The 23,107-nt window shown below is 41.8% G+C and overlaps 1 non-coding gene across 1 annotated transcript; it reads left to right on the plus strand.

Annotated features, from left to right (window-relative positions):
• The first annotated feature begins 15,372 nt into the window (after nucleotides 1-15,372).
• LOC147378791 (small nucleolar RNA SNORA19) lies at nucleotides 15,373-15,502 on the plus strand. The gene has a single exon (XR_015153910.1). It is a non-coding gene; the product is annotated as a small nucleolar RNA SNORA19 (small nucleolar RNA).
• Nucleotides 15,503-23,107: the final 7,605 nt, after the last annotated feature.

Raw genomic sequence — 23,107 nt, forward strand, 5'->3', positions numbered from 1 at the left:
CGAGAAGACATGGAGAACCTTAGATAATATTGGTAAGTGAAAGAAGTCAGACTTAAAAGGTTACATGCTCTAATACTAAAAGATTGTTGCTGAACCATGAAAGACACCAGGATTCTTGGCTTCTGGAGGAGAAGAATTCAATCCAGGGCCAGTGATGAGGCTTTATCACTCAGATCTTTTGTGTAATAGTTTTAGTAAAGTATAAAAAAGATGGAAAAAGCTTCTGACATAAACATCAGAAGGGGGCAGAAAGAGTGCCCCCCTGCTAGTCTTTAGCTGGATGTTATATAGCTACTAGCAGTCTGCTAATTAGAGAAAGGAAATGTCTCAAAACTCAGAGACTGGCACCAGGCCCCTCACCCACAACATGTAGTTTTGAGATAACATTGGCACCAGGTGAGTCATCCCAGGCCATAAAACAATTGACATGAATCTTGAAGAAAGGCAGGTTTCCAAGCAAATGCAAGTCTTATTAACATAGCTTAAGAGAATATTTTCATAAGCAAAACATGTTGGTTTGTCAAATTGATTTTTTTTTTAAATTTTAATTGAAGGCTAACTACTTTACAATATTGTGGTGGTTTTTGCTGTACATTGACATGAATCAGCCATGGGTGTACATGTGTTCCCCATCCTGAACCCTCCTCCCACCTCCCTCCTCATTTCATCCCTCAGGGTCATCCCAGTACACTGGCCCTGAGCACCCTGTATCACGCATCGAACCTGGACTGGGGATCTGTTTCACATATGATAATATACATGTTTCAATGCTATTCTCTCAAATCATCCCACCCTCGCCTTCTCCCACAGAGTCCAAAAGTCTGTTATTTACATCTGTGTCTCTTTCACTGTCTCACATATAGGGTCATCGTTACCATCATTCTAACTTCCTTATATATGTCTTAATATACCATATTGGTGTTTTTCTTTCTGATTTACTTTGCTCTGTATAATAGGCTCCAGTTTCATCCACATCATTAGAACTGATTCAAATGCATTCTTTTTAATAGCTGAGTAATATTCCATTGTGTATATGTACCAGAGCTTTCTTATCCATTGTCAAGTCGGTTCTTAGTCTTAGGCGAAAACTGACTTGAAGACAGAGTCTAGAGTAAATACATAGTTCGTTAACATAGCTTAAGACAAACATTTCTACAAGAAAAACACGTTAGTTAGCTCAAGGTTTGAGAAAAGTTAAGTTCAGGTGTAGCCAGGTGTCATCATGGCAAGGCAGAATTTTAAGAGAAATTTCTTTTTAAATTTGTATAGAGAAGGGGAAAATATCTTAACACTTGTAGTTTGTTTCCTTCTGCCGCTTAAGAGAGAGAGAAAAATGTCTGACACTTGCAGCCTATTTCCTCTGTTTGTAGACCTCTGGCCTTCCTGCCTCTTACCCTCTCAATATCAACTACATGGCATTCTTGAAAAGGCAAAACTACAGGGATACTTTAAAAAAAGAAAAATTCTTGTTCAAGAGGGCTTCTATGGGGGAAGGAGGGAGAAATGAACAGAAAGAGCACAGGGGATTTTTAGGGCAGTAAAACAGTTCTTTATGATTTCATAAATTGTGGATACATGACATTACACATTTTCCAAAGCCAATCTAGCTTTAAAATATGAAGAGTGAACCCTACTGCAAGCTATAGATTCAAATTAATGATATATTACTATCTATTCATCAGTTATAACAAATGTACCCCACTAATGCAAGACATTAATTATAGTAGAAACTAGGAAGAGGAAGCTCTATGAGACTATCTAAATTTTCTGCTCAGTTTTTCTCTAAAGCTAAAATTGATCACTAATAATAAACCCTCTTTGCATGATTTTTGTATTCAGATCCAAATGTTGATGTTTTTCAGCTGTACTATTTCATCATCATTTCTTCACTTAGGTTACATTAACCATGGTACAATACCTTCAAGAAAAGGTACTTTGATTTTGCTTTTCTTGCATTCCCCAAATACTTATTAAAAGTCCTGAGGTGGTAAATGTATTTAGTTAAACCATACTTTAAACCATAATTTAACAATAATGAAAATTTGAAATAAGTTCATACTCTCCTTGGTTATGAAAGCATTTTAGCCTTATGTTAGATGAAACTTTTGAGTTATCCAATACCCAGTGAACATATATTCCAGCTCATTGAACCTGAATATCCTGAGGAATGGTTGAATTAATTTGTGCAGGAATGATATTTTTAAGAGAGTACATTGTAAATTCTAAGTCATAAGGACTATCTTAGCACTTCAGACAAGAAAATTCACTGCTATTATAAATGCAGCATTTAATTCCTAAAAGAATGAGCAGAATGTCTTTATCTTTTTATATTTTTGTTTATCATTTTGCTGTAGGAAATTCTTAAATAAATCACATTCAGGAATTGAACAGGGATGACTGAGCCTGAAGTCATATTCAAACATCATTTGGTTTATCTTGAAACATTTCCATTGTTATTAGACTCACCAAATACCTACTAAGTCTAGACCATGACACCACCAGGCTTTCTGTCTTCTTTCTTTCTGGGCACCAGTATAGACCACACTTTTCATCCTTCCTTGTCGTTGAGGTGATCACATTTATCCAATGGATTATGAACAAAAATGGTGCATTTTACTTCTGGGCTTGGCCCATCAAATCCTTCTATGACTAAAGGTCCTGCTGTTTCCTTCTCTGCAAGGTGGAATAAAAGGTTTCCAAGGAGCCTGCACTTTAGTGTCTAACATCCTTAAAAAGTCTCTAAGTTCAACATCATGGAAGTTATGCTGCTTAAATACTGTGGGTTAAAGGAGGAGCAGCCCAGGAGAAAGTCAAGCAGAAAATAGTGACTCAGCAGATCCCTTGGAGACTTAAGAATGGAAGAAAAAAAAAAAATAGCCACAAATCCAACAATAGGAATATAACAATGGAAAATATACCAAAATATAACTGTAACCATAATAATAGGGTCAAGAAAATAGATGGCAAGATGGATAAATTCATTAAAGGACTAGAATATACCCAAATGAATCAAATGAAATTTCTAAAACTGAGATACAAAAATGCAATTAAGAACTCAGTAGGTTGGACAAAGTTGAAAGTAGGATTGTTAAACTGAAAGATAAGCTAGTAGAATAAACTCTCATTACCTATCTAAATATGAATAAGGGGGAAAACTAGACAAACATGCATTAAAACAAACAGCAACAACAAAAGAACACAGTGAAAATATCTAGCATACATTTTTAATATAAATTTATTGTAATTGGAGGCTAATTATTTTACAATATTGTATTGGTTTTGCCATACATCAACATGAGTCTGCCATGGGTGTACACGTGTTCCCCATCCTGAATCCCTCTCCCACCTCCCTCCTCATCCCATCCCTCTGGGTCATCCCAGTGCACCAGCCCCAAACATCCTGTATCATGCATCGAACCTGGATCGGCAATTCGTTTCACATATGATATTATACATGTTTCAATGCCATTCTCCCAAATCATCCCACCCTCTCCCTCTCCCACAGAGTCCAAAAGTCTGTTCTATACATCTGTGTCTCTTTTGCTGTTTCACATACAGGGTTATCGTTACCATCTCTCTAAATTCCATATATAATTTGAGAACAAAAGGGGAGACAGGAAGAATGGGTTAGAAGAAACATATGTGAGAGTGGATGAGAATTGTCCCAAAACAAGAAAGATACACAGAACAGATTTAAGAAGTGCAATTTGTTTTAGTGTAATGTTTATCCATTGCTGCTGGAACAAATTACCAAAAACCAGGGACTTTCCCCATAGGTCAGTGGGTAAAGAATCCTCCTGCAATGCAAGAGACAGGAGCTGCGGGTATGGTCACTGGGTCAGGAAGATCCCCTGGAGGAGGAAATGACAACCCAGTCCAGTATTCTTGCCTGGAAAATTCTATGGACAGAGAAGCCTAGCAGGCTACAGTCCATGGGATCGCAAAGAACTGGACATGACTGAGCAGAAGCACTGTGCTGCCTGCGAGGCTGCAGAGATAACTGACAAGAACCTAGCCAATCAGTTGACTTTTAATTGGGCTCCCCTGGTGGTTCAGCTGGTAAAGAATCTGCTTGCAATGTGGGAGATCTGGGTTCAATCCTGGGTTGGGAAGAAACTCTGGAGAAGGGAACTCTAGTAATCTGGCCTGGAGAATTCTGTGGACTGTATAGTCCACGGGGTTGTAAAGAAACAGACTTGACTGAGTGACTTTCACTTTCAGGGACTTAAAACAACACAGTCCTGTAGGTTGAATTCACCTAGTTCCTCTCCTTAGAGTCTAACAAGGCTGAAAACAAGGTGCTGACCAGCCTGGGTTCTTATCTAAGTTGATTAGGTTTTCTGGCAAAATTCAGTTCCTTGTACCTATAGAACCCCATGCCTGTGGCAATCAGGTGAGATTTTTTTTTCAACTCTTTAGACCAACTGCATTCCCCAACATACTGCATATCCATCTTCAAACCACTAGTAGTTTACCGATTCTCCTAACTCTTTAAATATCTCTGAGATTGTGCAAGGTACAGTGTTGCTAAGACTGCAACCACTGCATAACAAGAGTGTTCTTCCTTCAGTTCCAATCACATGTCCCTTACTTCCTTCTGAGTCCTCACTTCTAGTGTCCTCCAAACACAGATGTCTATTAACAGTCTTTTCACCCAAGTTCTGGCTTTTCCTAAGACAATTGAGGACTTTTTCTAAAGTCCCCCTCATTCACTTCAGCAGGGTTCCATATTTAACATTATATTCCAAGTAACCTTGGCTTTTCCCATTATGCTTTTCAAATTCATTCAACCTCCACCCACTGACTAATCCCATTCATTATTTTAGGAGATACAGAAGTAGAGGGAATGCCAAGTACCAGAAATAGTCAACTCAGGGACTATAACAGTCTTAAAAGTGTCTAAGAGATGTCAGTCATTCCATTGACTGTTTATTAGGAAGGGAATGTTGTTTGGGTAGTTCTCGGAGAATCTTGAAAGTGATGTAAGGTGTTCACAAGCTCTTCTACAGGCAATGAAGAAGCATTAAAAGATTTATTAAGACAAACAAGAAAACAAGTTGATTTAAAAGAAAAGAATTCACTGAAGCAATCCAAATAAAAATATGTAAAATTTCAAAATTTAGCAGGCCTCTTGGCAGCATACTGTGGCCAAAATGTAGCAAACTCTATGTTCAAGGCCTCTCTCAACATCAATGGGTGTGGTGAATTGAGGCAAACTCCTTGTTTCTGAGCCTTGTTATAAATGTTTGTTTATCTGTTTTAATGGGGCATTTATAAATTGGAGACTCTGGTTGGCCTAATAGAAATAAACTGCTAAGTTTGTGTGTAAAAAGCAGGGATGGGCCAAGTCAGCTTCAAGACATGGAATAACTGCCAAGCAAGTAAACCTAATTGAAGAGTAACTGGTTAAAGTAGGATATTGGTCAAATTCTAAGTCAATATTTTGACTTAAAAATGAAGGATTTTACTAATATGTGCAGGGCATCTCTTGTGCCCCACTCAGGTCCTCTAAGTCTCATCTCACTCCAGCCACTACTGTTAAGGCTGCTTTACCAGGTGCTACTGAATGGAGCCTTACCTCCGACCTGTGTTTTGGGTCTCCCCCTTTATGCCTTAGGGATTCCCTCCTAGCTCAGTCAGTAAAGAATCTGCCTGCAGTGCAGGAGACATGGGTTCAATTCCTGGGTGGGGAAGATCCCCTGGAGAAGGAAATGGCAACCCACTCCAGTATTCTTGCCTGGAGAATCCCATGGACAGAGGAACCTGGTGGGCTACAGTCCATGGGGTCGCAAGAGTGGGACATGACTGAGAGACTTTCACTACTACTACTACTACTTTATGCCTTGGAATTCTTCTGTTGTTACAGCCGGGGCATCTGTGTACCTTAGCCTTGATGCTTGTACAGCCTAGAAACATCACAGAATTAATACCTTGGGCTACCCTTTACCAAGTTGGGTCAAGAGTTGAGAAAGTGTTCATAGACCTCTTCAGGAATTTCCCTGGATTCCTGTACTCATGAGAGTTAGCCCCATACTCATCCTTGCCTTGATTTTCTCTTCTCTGAGACATTTTCCTACCTTCTTGTTCCTAATGCAAATTTGTTTTTCCAGCCCCTGATTTCTTGAGAAGCCAAGCTAGGAAAACAATAAGTAAAGAGGCTTATAGAAAGGTGAAGTCAGTCAGAAGAGAGGTACAGGGGTCACAAAAGCAGAGTCAAAAAGACAAATGCAGGAGTCCCAAGGTCAGTGTGGTCCAGAGGACCTTCAAATATTCCCAAGTTGGTAACACAGACACCAGGCTGGCTCAGTGGATATGCCGTAGTTGGACATGCTATTTCTACACTGAACTCATCTGTTCAAGTTCCAACTGGTCAAGCACTTTCTCATCTCTGTTTTGAGTTCATTGATCTATCTCAGAGAAAACACTGGTAACAGCACACGGTCTAGGCCTATTTGCACTTTGTTCTCCCAGTGAATTAATTAACTGATACTCTGGGTGTCATTTCAGGAGCTGATTAATGGCACCTGTTCCCCTTCATCCCACCCACCTTCTCTCTCTCATCTATACTGTTGTTTTCAAGCAAGCACTGTGGCCTGCAATCACCATTTTTGTTTGCCTTCAGATTCCCCACCAGAAGAGAAACTCTATGAAGAAACTCCTCCATTATGCACCAGTAAATCCTAAGAACTTAGCAAGTAGCTTTCCAGAGGGGTACTCAACAAACACTTACTGAATGAATGAAGGCCCTGTTCACTGAACTTCATTTCTGAAGCTGCAGGCTGACCACCAACCTCCGGACAGTGGGGATATCACCATGCCAAAGCCACATGTCTGGCAGGATCTGGATTTCTCCCCGTTTTGCCAAGCCAATCTTTCTCAGACTTGCTATTCCATCTGGTTTTCAGGATAGACAAGGAGGTAGAGGAACAGAGAAAGAGCATGCAAAAGCTCAGGCACAGTCCTTGGCACATAGCAGATACTCTGCAGTGGCCAGCCACTTTGATGGCAAGATTGCAGCCAGCAGTCTGAGGACATGAGGTGACTTTGGAGGGGCTCCAATGTCTCTTGAAGTCACCTCATGGCTGTATCCCTCTCTGCCCAATGAGAAATTTGCCTTGGGTTTCAGAACTGAATTTCCTCTGACATTTTCCCTTTTTTTCCTATAATGGGAAATGAAGTATAAAAAGTTGTGCACGGCCTACTGCTTTCATCACAGATCTTTGGAGAGATGTTGGCATTTAAATGCCAGACTCCTTGGTGATGTCAGGATGAGGCCAGCCTCAGGCTTGTCTTGGGGTCAGGGTTAAGGGGCAGGGGTCCTCTTTGGTTTCTGATTTAATAAGAGCATTGCTTCCAGCCAAATGCAAGGCCAGTGAGGTCAGTGCTGAACACACACAGCTCCACTGAGAAATAAAGGAGCTAGATGGTTATTACACTGTGCATTTCTTGTAAAAAGGAAAAAAAAAAAATCTAAAAGTGACTGTAGCAGAAGCTGTTCACCAAAAGAGAGGCTCAGCTTATCAGGCAACTCATGACTTCACTCTGCACCAGAGGTGAGCTTTCTTGTGAGGAGTCTGATGGTTTGATATGTGATCCAAAACATGCCCACAGACCTCCATGGCAACTTGGCTGGTGGCAGAGGTCACGGCACTGCCACACTGTGGAAATAGAAAACTCACACCCTTTGATGTAGCCTCCTATTCTGATGCTTCAGAAAATTCCTGAAAGATGACAGATCGGGTGGCTTGTGGGCCAGAGTAATGTGAGTCTAGCTCCACTCCACCATTTAACAGCTATAGTATGTGGGCATGTCAGTGAGTCACTTTAACATTAATTTTCTCGTTTGTAAATATAGACAGAAACATGCACCCTCCTGTAACAAAGTTACAAGGAGATACCTTACCTAGGTCACCTGGCACACATCAGATCAAGTTGGATCCCTCCTGTTTTAGACTTGGGGTCCACTGAAGGGACATTAAGAGCCCTGAAGGAGGTCTTCTCATTCCCTGAATAGAAGATGTACTGGTGAGAAGCCCCATAAGGTAAGGTGTGCAATGATACTCCAATACTGCTGGTTCTGGTGGCACTTACCTCGGGTGCATCCATCACCCTGGGTGCTTTGGTGCTGACGTAATCCTCCAAGGATAGTCATGGCACTGCCACGGTAATGCCATGTTAATTAACTGGGCTGTTATTTCAAAGTGTTGATGGCCAGAACTGTAATTCAATCAAGTAAATAACACTTCAAGCAGTTAATAAAAGCAATGAAATTTGTAACTGTCCATTAATGAGATTTCATAAATCAGTCAGTGGGCTGTCCTTGCCATACAAATATCAGACAATCAGAATTACTAATGCTGTGAATCTGTTGAGAATTCTTTCTCCATATGTTTTTTAAACAAATCATGTTTCTTTTTGTCTCTTCCCTGCTTGTTAACTTTCAAAATGTGTTTTTCTTAAGGTTCTACCATTAGGGAAATAGCATTCTCACCCACTGACACTGCTTGTGATTTCAGTCTGATTATGAACTAAGACTGCAAGCACCACCCAACTTGCTATAATTCTTTTAATGCCCTCAGTTTTTCAGTTACAATTTATTCTTCAAATCCAGAAGTAATATAGTGCTAGGTCCTCTCAGGGCTCTCAGCTTGTGAATGTAAACATTAACTTCAGAGAGGTAGTTATTTTCTCCAGTGCATTTGATGTCCTCTCCCTTCAACCCTTCACTTCCTAGTCTCTGAGCCCCCATCTGTCAGCTTTGAGCTGGGTCCTGAGGACTCACGGATGAATAGGACACCGCCTCTGCTCTCAAAAAGCCACGTCCATGGTCACATCAGTGGGCCTGTGTAGTGCATGTACCCTGTCATCTACAGGACTCTCTTGGTGCCACAGCTGAATGTGAGGGCTCTGCCAGAAAGGAGATGTTCATCCTGAGCCTTGTCACCTCTTCTCTGCCAGGGACTGTGGTGAAGGGTCCAGCAGAAGCTGCCTTCCTCCACACCAGTCTCTGGGCTGAAGGAGGTTCCACGTGGTCTGCACCTTCTGCTTCTGAATGAACCTTTGGCACATATTTGAATAAATTGGGGGACAGTGAGGGTGTGAAGTGACAGGAACTATTATTCAGAGAGAGGGTTGGGGGCATAGATGCTGAGAGTGAGGGCTCTGGCTCTCACTTTGGCTTTGTCATGTTGCTCTCTTCTCCACTCCACTCCACTATATCCTTGCCCTCCACATCTGACCCACCTATTCAACCCCCAAATCACTCAGATGCCCACTGACACCCCCACTCCCCCATTGACTTGCCTGCTTGCTCACTGCCCACTCCAGCTCACTCATGTACTCACTCCTAACCCCTGCACTCATGCACCATCTACCTAACTCATGAACACACCCTCCCCACATACTAAGTTACTCACCCCCTCCCTTACCACCATTCATCCACCCATGTGGACCTATACCCACTCCCATATTCACTAAGCTGCCCACCCAACCCCTTCTCCTTCTCTCACAAGAGGCTGCTGACCAAGTGCTCTGTGGGAGCTGTGAATTTTGTTGTGAGAGACAGATGAATCAGATCTGGTAACTGGCTGAGAAGGGCTTCTGGGCCAGTGGTAGATGAACGTAGGTAGTGTTACTGACAGTATAAAAATGGGGGAGGAACTAGGGGGACAGGCACAGAGGAAAGAAAAAGAAAAGTAACCAGGCTGGGACAGGCATGAGAGGGGCTTTGAATCAATAGCTGAGGCACTAAGTCAGGAAGGACAGGCAAGGAAAGGCATGAATAGTACACCCTATTTTGAGGAAATGCCACAGTTCAGAGTAAGGGGATGGAGAGAGGGGTGTGGGAGGAAAGAAGCAGTCAAAGGAGACTCATGAGCAGAACTGTGACTGCTCATGCATTATAGTAGGAGGCTCCTGGCAAAAGAAGACTCCAACTCACTCCCTGTCCTTCTGCTTGGCTGGAGCACTGCTTTCCTGTCATCTATTCTTGCCATACCTTAGTCCAGTGGAGACTTCAGGCAATTTGACCAGATCAAATTAGAGCAACTTTCCCAGGCCTAATGACAGAGACTTAAAGTCCAAGTGTGTAATGACACAATTCTCAACTTGACAAAAATTTCTTATCTACAGTCCCAGTGAGATCCAGTTGCCCAGAAACAGAACTGTGGGCATTTCTTGGAAGGCCTCTCTTGGAGGGCCTTTATCTAATTCCTCCCTAGATAAGCACAAGGTTTGAAGGCCATTGTCTTTTCTCATTCCATAACCACAGTTCTAAAGATACCTTACCAAGATGGGCACCTCACAATGATTTAGAAAGTTAAGAAAAATTTGATTACACATAGATGCTCACATAAACAATTCACACAGGTACATACAGACACGTGAGGCTGTGACTACTCAAACGTCTTGCTCCATTTGATAGATGGTGTTCCAGAGTTTTTCATTCCACAGTCATTCACTGATTTCCTGACATGTGGCAATTTGTTTGCCTGGTCCTGTAAGACACATGGCTGTAAATAAAGCCCTGCCTTCAAGTTGTCTCCCTGGATTCATCAAAGTAGGCCTTTGAAATAATGATTAAAATGTAGTTGGACAAATTTATAACAGTGACTAACAAAAAAAGGATCACAGAGAAAGGGTAAATGCCTTCTGGTTGGCAGCTAGACAAAGGTTTGATATGTGAAGTGGGTTTTGAAGAATGAGGTAGAGAAGGGATTAGGAACTCTAGCAAATTGAGGAGATTTGTGCAAAGGCGTTGTGTTTTTCAAAGGGTTTTCACACCTTTGAATTGCACATGGGCAATTCATCCCATGTGCCCAGACTAAAGGGCAGGCTGTGGTGTGGTGGAGGATGAGAATGGGTCATGAAAGGGAGTGCCATGGAGGCCTAACCTCTAGGGAGCTTGGACCAAAGCTTGAATCTATTATTATTGTTGTTCAGTTGCTAAGACATGTCCAACTCTTTGTGATCTCATGGACTGCAATATACCAGGCTTCCCAGTTCTTCACTATCTCCCAGAATTTTGTCAAACTTATGTCAACTGAGTTGGTGATGCCATTCAACCATCTCATCCTCTGTTGCCCGCTTCTCTTCCTGCCCTCAATCTTTCCCAGCATTAGGGTCTTTTCCAATAAGTTGGCTCTTCACATTTGGTGGCCAAAGTATTGGAGCTTCAGCTTCAGCATAGTCCTTCCAATGAATCTTCAGGGTTGATTTCCTTTAGGATTGACTGGTTTGATCTCCTTGCAGTCCAAGGGACTCTCAAGAATCTTCTCCAGTAATCTCCAGTTCAAAAGCATCAATTCTTAAACATTCACCCTTCTTTATGGTTAACTTTCACATCCGTACATGACTTCTGGAAAAACCACAGCTTTGACCACACAGACTTTTCTTGGCAAAGTGATGGTGCTGCTTTTTAATATACTGTCTAGGTTTGTCATAGCTTTCCTTACAAGGAACCTAAAACTATAAGTGTTCCCTAAAGGTTGTTGAGAAGATGAATGACAAAATCAGATTTATATTAAAGAACTATCCTTACTGTAGATGGATAATAGACTGGAATGGAACATTACTAATAGAGATACTTTCTAGCCATGATGAGGACTTATTAGAAATAAAGACAAAGGTGTACACTGAAGGTATTAAAGGGGTGAGATTGACAAGACCAGTTTTCCCATCAGATGTGGAAAATAAGAGTTGTGGCAAAGGTCAGCACTTTCAGGATGCTGGAATAAGGCAACCTTCACAAGAGAGACTGTGCAAGGGTAGGAACAGAGTCTGAGGGTGGGAACTTAAGCTTCAGTTTAGTTCAGTTCAGTCACTTAGTCATGCCTGACTCTTTGCGACCCCATGAATCACAGCACGCCAGGCCTCCCTGTCCATCACCAACTCCTGGAGTTTACTCAAACTCATACAGACTTAAGCACTCACAGTATACAGGCCTCTTTCCTGACCAAGCGCACAAATGGCTACAGTCCCAGCTCTTTGCAGTGTGCACTAAGTGGGGCCATGAACAGGTCTGGTCAATGGAATAAGAGCATCAAGCACAGGTGTCTCTTCCTGGATGAAGCAGTAAAAGCAGCTCCAGAGAGCTGCCTATATTCTAGAATGGACTTTCCATGAGGGGGATGAGACATAAACTTTTGTCGTGTAAGACTGAAGTCTGGTGGTTGTTAGTTATTACAGCATGATCTGTCTATCCAGAATCAAATGGATTTGTTTTCAAAACTTTTGTTTTAGTGTTTCCTGGTTTTCTCTTTGCTCTGAATAAGGATAAAACAGGCAGGAGAATTAGAAGTAAACTGTTGCCCATACATGAGGCTTCCTAGCTGGCGCTAGTGGTAAAGAACCCACCTGTCAATGCAGCAGATGGAAGAGACATGGGTTTGATCCCTGGCTGGGGATGATTTCCTGGAGAAGAGAATGCAATCCACTCCAGTATTCTTGCCTGGAGAATCCCATGGGCAAAGGAACCTAGTGGGCTATGTTCTATAAGATTGAAAAGAGTCAGACATGACTGAAGCAACTTAGCACAGCTGGCATCATACCACTCCAAGAGGGAACAAAGGCAATAAAATTTTTCCAGGAGGAGTTCTAGTAGCCACCTTTCCGAAGGTCTAGAACCCAATTCAGATTCACTTCATGAGATGACTTTAAAGTGTGTTAAAGCTGTTCTTATTTAACTTATATGCAGAGTACATCATATGAAGTGCTTCACTGGATGAAGCACAAGCTGGAATCAAGTTTACCAGGAGAAATACCAATAACCTCAGATATGCAGATGATACCACCCTTATGGCAGAAAAGGAAGAAGAACTAAAGAGCCTCTTGTTGAAAGTGAAAGAGGAGAGTGAAAAAGTTGGCTTAAAGCTCAACATTCAGAAAACTAAGATCATGGCATATGGTCCCATCACTTCTTGGCAAAAAGATGGGGAAACAATGGAAACAGTGGCTGACTTTATTTTTCTGGGCTCCAAAATCACTGCAGATGGTGATTGTGGCCATGAAATTAAAAGACGCTTACTCCTTGGAAGGAAAGTTATGACAAACCTAGACAGGATATTAAAAAACGGAGACATTATTTTGTCAACAGAGGTCCATCTAGTCAAGGCTATGGTTTTTCCAGTAGTCATGTATGGATGTGAGAGTTGCACTATAAAGAAAACTAAGTGCCGAAGAATTGATGCTTTTGAAGTGTGGTGTTGGAGAAGACTCTTGAGAGTCCCTTGGACTGCAAGGAGATCCAACCAGTCCATCCTAAAGGAGATCAGTCCTGGGTGTTCATTGGAAGGACTGATGTTGAAGCTGAAACTCCAATACTTTGGCCACCTCATGCAAAGAGCTGACTCATTTGAAAAGACCCTGATGCTGGGAAAGATTGAGGGCAGGAGGAGAAGGGGCCAATAGAGGATAAGATTTTTGGATGGCATCACCGACTCAATGGACATGGGTTTGGGTGAACTCTGGGAGTTGGTGATGGACAGGGAGGGCTGGCATGCTGCAATTCATGAGGTTGCAAAGAGTCGGACACGACCGCGCAACTGAACTGAACTGAACTGAAAGCTGTTCTAATATATTTTGATACTAAAACTACTTTAGGAATAATTAATAATAGCTGGAAATTAGTGGAAAGAGTATATAATTTTATCAAGATGCTTGAGGGATTTGTTCCAGTTAATCAAACTCATGAAATGGGGAGAAGTTCCAACCCACCAGTTTCTCTGAGGAAAGCTCACCTCGTCTGCAGTCACTGACCCAGGGAAGTAGTGGGCAGCCTCTGGAGTAGTGGGTAGCCACTTCTCCAAAAGCAGATCTTGGTGCTCACTGCATACATCAAAAACAAGAAGCCTATACCCAGGAAGGCTACCTGACATTGATGTTGGGCATCACAGAGGGATTGAAAAATGAATTTGATCAAGAGACCTGAATTGTCCTGCCCCTACCAATAACCACCTTCGAGAATTTGAGCAAATCTTCATTTTCCTCTTTGAGCTTCAGTTTTCTTACTGAAAAACTCTTCTAACCTACAAACCCTACGTACTCTGTAGCAGTGGTTTAATTCTTGGCCAGCACATAAACACTGAAGTTAACAGTATTCTTCTGCTCAGGGAGTAAGCTCCCTGGATAGTTGTTTATTTAATTTATTTCTACACAAATTGTGTAGGACTGCCTGAATAGTGGCCTGGAATGCAACACACACACAAGGTCAGAGACAACAGCCCCTTTGTGACAGAAGTTGATTAGACCTGACCATGGCCAGCCAGCCCCATTCTGGCTGCATTTTTGTCAAATCTCTCTTTATACTCAATATGTTTCCAGGTTCTCTGCTTTTCAAGCTTGCAGTAATTTATCTTGTGCACAGAAAGGGTACAAATTGTGAACTAACTAAATTAGAAATACTCAATTATTGGGAAGCTAACAGAGGAAACCATTGTAGTTGAGAGATGTTATGACCACTGCATCAATAACTCACTTCTCTCACATGACTCACCTTCACAGGATGCCTCCCATCGCACTAAGTACTGATTCTGTTTGTAACCACAAGAGGCAGAACAGGATATTTTAGAATCCAGGTTCTCTATTCTGTATCCTGAATTTGCAGGTCTGAGCATCTTTTTCATTCTTCTTATTCAATGTGAGATCTCCCTCCAATTTGCTTGAAATCTGAATGCCTTGTTTTATAGGAAGGAGTGGTCACTAAAAACATTGATAGCATAACAAAAGGCAGTCATTAACAGACATTATTTTAGAAATACAAAATCAAGTGGTGGAATATAGAATTTCCTTGAAAATCCCCAAATGTCACTTTGAAGTTTTTCTTTGAAATATTTCTTGTCCTAGTCTATGTAGTATGAATGAACTAATGAAAGAAGAATTAATTACCCTAAGAGTAGCACTGTGCCATCCAGAGACTGGCATTCCAGAAGCTCTGTAGATGAGAACACAGACTCACACTAATTGTAAGTGGAAAGACACTGACCAATAGCATAGGAAAGAGGGGCCCAGTCCAGTGAGCAGAGCATGAACTCCAGAGCACATCACAGTATAGCTGTGTCAGCTTTGTCACTCAGTCACCATATGCTCCAAGCTGCTTAATTGATTTGTGTATTAAGAAATTCATTTGTAAAAGGGATTTACCTTCTTCGGAGGGGTTGTTGTGAGGCTTGAAAAAATTGATACATGCTATGTATATGTATGACATATATACTTGTTAGATTATCCAGGGTAGCTGTGCTTGAAGAAAGTCTCACAACTGGCAGCAAGATGTGATGGTCTATAACGGTGGCCCACAAAAATAAACGTCAAATGATATTTTTGCTATTTATTAAATTGGTACATTTTAAAGGCATTCACTTAAATAATCTCTTTGTCATGCACATTGCAGTGATCAGACTTCTCTTGCATATATAAGCAGTGTTATTACTTATGTGCTATACAAATAGTTGAAGGTTAATTAGCAGTATAACTAAATAGTAATGCTGACAGTCTCCTTCACACAAATTGTAAAAAATCTTCCTCTTTGTAAGAATGCGGGGTTACCACAGAGAGTGCAGTTTGGCTCTTGAACCATTAATCAGATCAGGGATAACTGGTGAGGAGTATAAGGACCCTTTGCAGACTTTGCAAGAAAGTACGCATGACCCAGGGACACCCAGGTGAAATACCAAGAGAGAGGGTGGAGTCAGGGGGTCCTGAAGGACATGAAGGGAAAGAATCTTAGGGAGCAAGAAAAGTTCAGAGGCTGCAGCCTGAACCCTGAACTTCAAAGATAAGGAGACCTTGGGACTAAGATTAGTTCATCCCTTGTTTTTTCTAAGCATGAAGAAAAAACATGCTAAGCATGGCCCCAGCTGGGGCCAAGCAGTGTGATGGTGGTCTAGTCTGACTTGTGCTGGTCTCTCTGGCTAAAGAATCGAGATGGGGGTCAACCATGTAGAAAGCAGCTTCTAACCCATGCCATTTCCCCTGCACTACCAGGAAGCCTTTAGAGGGGCCTTTCCAGGTGTGAATCTCAGTTGCTCTCTCCTGTGTTATTAAAGAAACAGTCTTGAGAAGAGTGAAGTGACCTTTTATTGACCTTGAATCCCACCTGCTATGGTTTGATGCCAAACAGAGAGTGCAATCAGGCTTTATCTGCAAAGAGTTAACCTATCTGGGTCTGTGGTTGTTAGTCTTTTACTTTAGATGTTGAACAAAATCCATCATTCTTTCCTTTTCCCACCTGAGCATCTTCTCTCTTCCAGGCACTCTTTTGGTTGTAGAGATCACAGAGATGTACGTCATCCTAGAATAGGAGGTGGCTGACAGTGTTACACACAAGGAGTAGACCATAGAAGGCAAATGACAATGCCGGCAGCTAATCCCTGTTTCCACTAGAAAGTACGCTCCCACCTGCAGAGGGGCCCAGCCCCTGCACACCTCCACCACCAGCGCTGTCAGTTTGTCAGGCTCTGGTAGGAGCTCTTCCGCTTTCCCCTCCTCCACTCCTCCACTCCCTCCCTCTGCCCTCTCTACCATCTACTCTGCTCTCTCCCCTTACTTTTCCTTTTTTGTCTTCTCTTATCTTTTTATATTGTCCTCTCTTTTCTGCCCTTCATTTCTTTCTGCTTTTCAGATTTTTGGTAGACCACTTACACTTGAATCTTCTACTGTCATGGAGCATTTTAAAATAACTTCTATTTTTTTTTAATATTTTTATTATTATTTTTTACTTTACAATATTGTATTGGTTTTGCCATACATCAACATGCATCCACCACGGGTGTACACATAAAAAAATAAAATAAAATAAAATAAAAAATAAAAGAACTTCTATTAAATGTCATTTTTAATTTGACTTATTTATTTGGCTTCACGTTGAGGCATGCTGGATCTTAGCTCCCCAACAAGGAATCAAACGTGTGCCCTCTGCAGTGGAAGCACGTGGAGTCTTGACCACTGGACCACCAGAGAAGTCTGAAAGATGAACTTAGGGGACAGATGGGGAGGTCAAGTCTTCTTTCCCTGTTCCTCCTGTCTTCTCTATCTCTCCCTCCAATCCCCTCCCGACCCGGTTCTGTGTCTTTTTCCTTGGAACAAGGCTGGCCATTGTGCCTTCAGTTTACTTCCTCCCACCTGAAGCACTGTGGAACCATCAGTCATCTCTTGGGATTAGGGCCCACCAGAGAACAGACTTGTATACTGGAAGCAAGAAACCCCACACAAGTCTAAGTCACATGATCCAACCAGTCCTGGATAAGACCCTACACAGGGCATTTGGAACCAGATGCTAAGTCGCCCATCACTGCTCCTCCTTGGCTCTTTGTGTCTTGAGGGCACCACTCTATTGGGAGTTACAGGAAAAGGGGCAAGAAAGCCTGAATCATGCTGGAAAAATATCTTATACTTCAGATATTCACCCTGATTCCCTAAAACCATCAAAGGTGTCAAGGGACATCACAGATAAACCTGGGAAGGGAGAGTACATGGTACTCAAGGGGTTGCTTCGTTTTGCATCTACTGAGAATAAAGCAAGTAAGAAGGGGTGTGCTTGGAGGGAGGCCTTGAACTTAGTCTCTAGTGCACTGGTTTAAGATTGGAGGTAGGTTAATGTAGCCTCTGACTAGAGTCAATTGACTAAGGGGAGAAAAGATCTGTTACTGAACCTCATTAACCACAAGAATGGGACAAACCCATTATTTTTCTTTTTTTTTTAGTTGTATTTTCATCTTTATTGTTTTTTTATTACAATAATTTCCAAAATACTATGAATTTGCTGTTTTAATTTCTTACACAAACTAATCATTACTTTGGAAGGTTTTATATTCTTCTGAAAATTTTTTACATTTTGCCTTTAGGTCACATTTTCAAGTGACTGTTTTTTGATTTCACATTCTAGAAATGAACCTCTGGTTTTCCTCTGCTATGGTTGGAGAATAGACTGTAAGAGACTTTTCCTCTTTGGAACGTTTTGAGGTTTTCATCAAGGCCTAATTATGTAATCATATCAGATTTACACAAATTTTAAAAGTCTGATGATACCATGTGTTAGAGAAGATACAGTACTTAAAATCAAACAACCAAAAAAAGCTTTCTCTTCCAGGACAACTTTTCCATTGTTTTTCTGATTCCTGATTCCCTCATCTACAAAACTGGAGATGACCAGACAATGTGTAACTTTTTTTCCTAACAGTTTGTGGAACTCAATATCAAAGTCTTTCTGCAGTTCCAAAATAGAAATAGATTGACTACAGAGAACAAAAAGAAAGAAAGAAAGAAAGATTACTCAGAGGGTTGCAGGAAGTCAGTGAACAGAAACTGTGACATTTGGAATGACTTGTGTAACAGGATACTAGCAAAGTTAACTGAGATGGGAGCAACTGCTCTCAGGAAGCACAGAGTGAACAATGGGAAGAGTAAGATATCCAAGTCGGGCTCACTGTATGAAAGTCTAAAATCTATGGGTAAAGAAAATTTGGAGAAAATATTTTAAAACTAGGAAATTCCCAAGTATTAGTTGTCATTTATAAACACAGGTGACATATAGCCTTGGCCTGGAAAACTCCAAGAGTGGAGAAGACTGAGATGATCTAGACCTTGAAAAGGGACCCCATGCTGAAGAGGGGTTGTGGTAGGGTCAGAGCCCACTGCAGGTGCCTAGAGGGTGTCTGACCATCTACAAAGACCTGTGGGGACAGCAGAGAGGGGCAGTACTGAAGGGTCTGTAGCAGTGCCACTGAGATCTTCCTCACCCTCTCCTTCAACAGAATCCACATACATGTCATCATAATACTCTTAAAGGGAAGCCATGTTCTCGTAGGGCTCAGAAAACTCTCCTTCCTCATGCTCTCAGCCATGCACCAGAGAACAAAGGCACTGATGAGATCAGTGGAAAGACTCTAAGAGTTCAAAGAAGGCAGCCCCCCAAAAAGGGTTCCATCAACCAGGCAGGATTCTCTGACCTGTGGATAGGGAGGACTGTGCTCCAAATCAGGGCACCAGTGAGACGGCGAACAGAACTGCTTGTTCTTCAAGAATAGGCAGTGAGGCAAGGTTATGGTGTCAGGATAAGGACCCAAGGTCATTCTGAATACAGGGGAAAGAGAAAGGAGCCAGCATGTGTTGATGGGTATTACAACATATTGCACTCAACCTTTTCTCACGAAATCCTTACACAAGTCAGAGACGTACTGATGACCAACTTATTTTTCACTTGAAGTAACTGGGCTCAGCGTTAACAAAGCCTGAGATCATCATTAGGACTTGAAGTCAAATTTAAACTCTCTTTGGGCTCCTAAGTCTGTGCTCCTGAGCCACTCCTGGAGTCCCTTGTGCCTATGGCCAGATTGCTTCTGGGGCCTGGTAAGAGAAGAGCTTTCTTGAAGAGTGGGAGTTAGAAGGTTTGTTACCTGCCATCACGGGAGAGAGAACCAGCACACAGGCAAATAGCTGCAGTCAGTAGGAGCCAGTCTAGAATTACACCTCAGAGGCACAATATGTGTTGCAGCTCCTGAATACTGCTGCAGGTCTGCTGGCTCACTCATTGACATGAAGATGCAGCCAGTTCCCCAGTCCCTGATGACTCTCCTCCTGAGGCTGCTTCCATTCCAGTGGCCACAACTGGGTTGACAGTTCCACCAGCTCCTTTGAAGTCTTCTCATTCAACTCCTTGGACACTTGGACCAGATTCATATGTAGCTCCATAAATAATGGCACCAGATTTCCTGTAGGACACCTTCATCATCAAAAGTGGCTTCCAGGCCATTTCCATAGGATCCAACTGCTTTTTGCAGGTTTCCATTTGTCTTTGCTTTCTTCTACTGCATGCCCATCTTCCCTTACCTACTGCCTGCTGAAGCCCTGCTGACCACACATAAAACATCAGATGCAGAATAAATAGCCACACATAAGCTGCTAACTTGCTTTCACAAAGGCATAGGATCAAGTCCCTGTAATCAATCCCTTACTCTTCATCACTCCTAGTGGTTCTACTCCTTATATTGAACTCTGACTGATATTGTCACCATGCACCCCTGCAGAGAATCAGATGGGCACCAATAATGAAAGTCATTCATAGTTACTATAAAGATTTTAAAATATAAAATGCAAATAATGACCTAATCTAATGTCTAGCATATAGTAGGTCTTCAATGATGGTAGCTATCACTGTGTCATTAGGGAACTGGACTATTTCCTTAGTGCCAGGAGCTATTTCCACATGGATAGAAATACATCATAGTTTTTGGAACCTGAATATGAGATCAAAGACTCTGCACTACAGTTCCCATGATGAGGAGTTTAATTATGAACAATGAGAAGGATAATGCATCTGGATTGTTTGCAGATAGCTAATGACCTGACATTCTAAATATAGCTGCAGTTCCCCAACTGAAAGTCAATCTGCTCTGTGGAAGCAGACAGAAAGCCCCACTGCTGGGCAACATTGGTGAGAACAGCTAGAACAAACATTTTCCTCCTCTCCACTAAATGATAAATCACAGCTGTCAATGAATAAAACATTCAGTCTCAGCAATCAAGCAATGGATTTTTAAGGAGCCCTCCCATTTATCAGGTTGGCTATTGATTGCTTGTGAAAAGTCATTGCATCAGAGGGATAATGAATGGGAGAGTAGAGCTCCACCACACAAGATGAACTGGCTGATAAGCTTGCCTTCAAGAACTTGATAATATTTAAATGTGTCCCCTTTATTTAAAGAATTTATCATAAATATAACCACATGCCATTGGATTTACAATAGTTAATAACAGGTGTGTAAAGCAAGAAACAAATGCTGATTAAAGGAATCCAAGCCAGTCGCCCAAAAAGCACCCCTTACCCAGAGCCCTAGGCCTCTGATGGAAACATGATACCGCTTTCATATCAATAATGTGGTCCAGTCAGCAGTTGGGATTGCACATCTGAGAAGTTCCTCAAATCCTAGACAAATTAGATATTGTTTCATTCAGTTCCCCTTCCTCTTTTTTTTCCTTTTTTTTTTTTTTTTTTTTTTGGTCTTGGAACGTGATTTTACTTGTGTGAAGAGTTTAATGAGTTGGTGTGCTCAGTTCAGTTCAGTCGCTCAGTCGTGTCTGACTCTTTGCAACTCCATGAATCGCAGCACACCAGGCCTCCCTGTCCATCACAAACTCCCAGAGTTCACTCAGACTTAAGTCCATCGAGTCAGTGATGCCATCCAGCCATCTCATCCTCTGGCGTCCCCTTCTCCTCCTGCCCTCAATCCCTCCCAGCATCAGAGTCTTTTCCAATGAGTAAGCTCTTTGCATGAGGTGGCCAAAGTACTGGAGTTTCAGCTTCAGCTGAACTTCATTCCCTCCAAAGAAATCCCAGGGCTGATCTCCTTCAGAATGGACTGGTTGGATCTCTTTGCAGTCCAAGGGACTCGCAAGAGTCTTCTCCAACACCACAGTTCAAAAGCATCAATTCTTCAGCGCTCAGCCTTCTTCACAGTCCAACTCTCACATCCATACATGACCACAGGAAAAACCATAGCCTTGACTAGACGGACCTTTGTTGGCAAAGTAATGTCTCTGCTTTTGAATATGCTATCTAGGTTGGTGATAACTTTCCTTCCAAGGGGCAAGCATCTTTTAATTTCATGGCTGCAATCACTATCTGCAGTGATTTTGGAGCCCCAAAAAATAAAGTCTGACACTGTTTCCCCATCTATTTCCCATGAAGTGATGGGACTGGATGCCATGATCTTCCATGATCTTCATTTTCTGGATGTTGAACTTTAAGCCAACTTTTTCACTCTCCACTTCCACTTTTATCAAGAGGCTTTTTAGTTCTTCTTCACTTTCTGCCATAAGGGTGGTGTCATCTGCGTATATGAGGTTATTGATATTTCTCCCGGCAATCTTGATTTCAGCTTGTGTTTCTTCCAGCATTTCTCATGAGGTACTCTGCATATAAGTTAAATAAGCCGGGTGACAGTATACAGCCTTGACGTACTCCTTTTCCTATTTGAAACCAGTCTGTTGTTCCATGTCCAGTTCTAACTGTTGCTTCCTGATCTGCATACAGATTTCTCAAGAGGCAGGTCAGGTGGTCTGGTATTCCTATCTCTTTCAGAATTTCCCACAGTTTATTGCGATCCACACAGTCAAAGGCTTTGGCATAGTCAATAAAGCAGAAATAGATGTTTTTCTGGAACTCTCTTGCTTTTTCCATGATCCAGCAGATGTTGGCAATTTGATCTCTGGTTCCTCTGCCTTTTCCAAAATCAGCTTGAACATCAGGAAGTTGATGTGCTAGCGAATGTTTAAAAACTGGCTCTCACAGGGGGTGGGGTGGGGGGAAATCCCTTGTTTGTGTTGTTTGCCACATGTGTGCTATAAGTATTGATACTTCCACTGTACATGACTTTAAGTATCAATGTGATATCACTGAACACAGAGTTGGGAAGAAATAGTAGCAATGGACTCTGTTGCATCAGTATGAACAAACTCCATGACACTCGGGTGCCATGTCCAGCACCTTCCTAACACCATCTCAGCGGTATTGCCTCTGTTTGTGTCCTGGGAGTCAGTTCTACCTCTAAATTAAAAAGTGGGTGGCTATGACCTCTACCTTTCCTGAATTCCGTTTATACCACACCTTCTGCCAAGAAACCTTATTCTGTGTCTTATTTGCACAAAGATTCAAAAACATAAAAATTAAATGAATTGTCTCACCCAGGAAGGTTTGAACTACAAAAATGAGGATGTATAAAACACCTCGGCATTCTGAGATCAAAAAATAGTGGTGGTCTTTCCTAGGTTAAAAAAAAAAAGTAGACTTTTTTAGATGACTTCTGTATTAAGCATGGAGGATTCAACATGTGTGTCTGCTCCATCACTCTGCTTAACAGGGGTCATCATCCTCTTTGTACTCACATCATAAGAACTTCTCCTTATCAACATAAACCCAGCTCCCTCACAGCCAGTCTTTTCTGGAGATAGATATTAACCCAGGGTTTAGATGTTTTTATTGTTAATGACGAATGCTCTAAGGTAGTGCTTTAAATTATCCTTATCCTGGAGTTATCATTTTTGAGATAGAAATGTGGTTCTAAGATATAGTAACTAAAGAGGTAATACAACATAGTTGTCAAAAGTGAAAAATATA

This window comes from Bos grunniens, chromosome 2 (assembly GCF_055505025.1).
Source record: "Bos grunniens cultivar Pamir isolate PY7600 chromosome 2, Bosgru_T2T1.0, whole genome shotgun sequence".
Classification (NCBI taxonomy): Eukaryota; Metazoa; Chordata; class Mammalia; order Artiodactyla; family Bovidae; genus Bos; species Bos grunniens.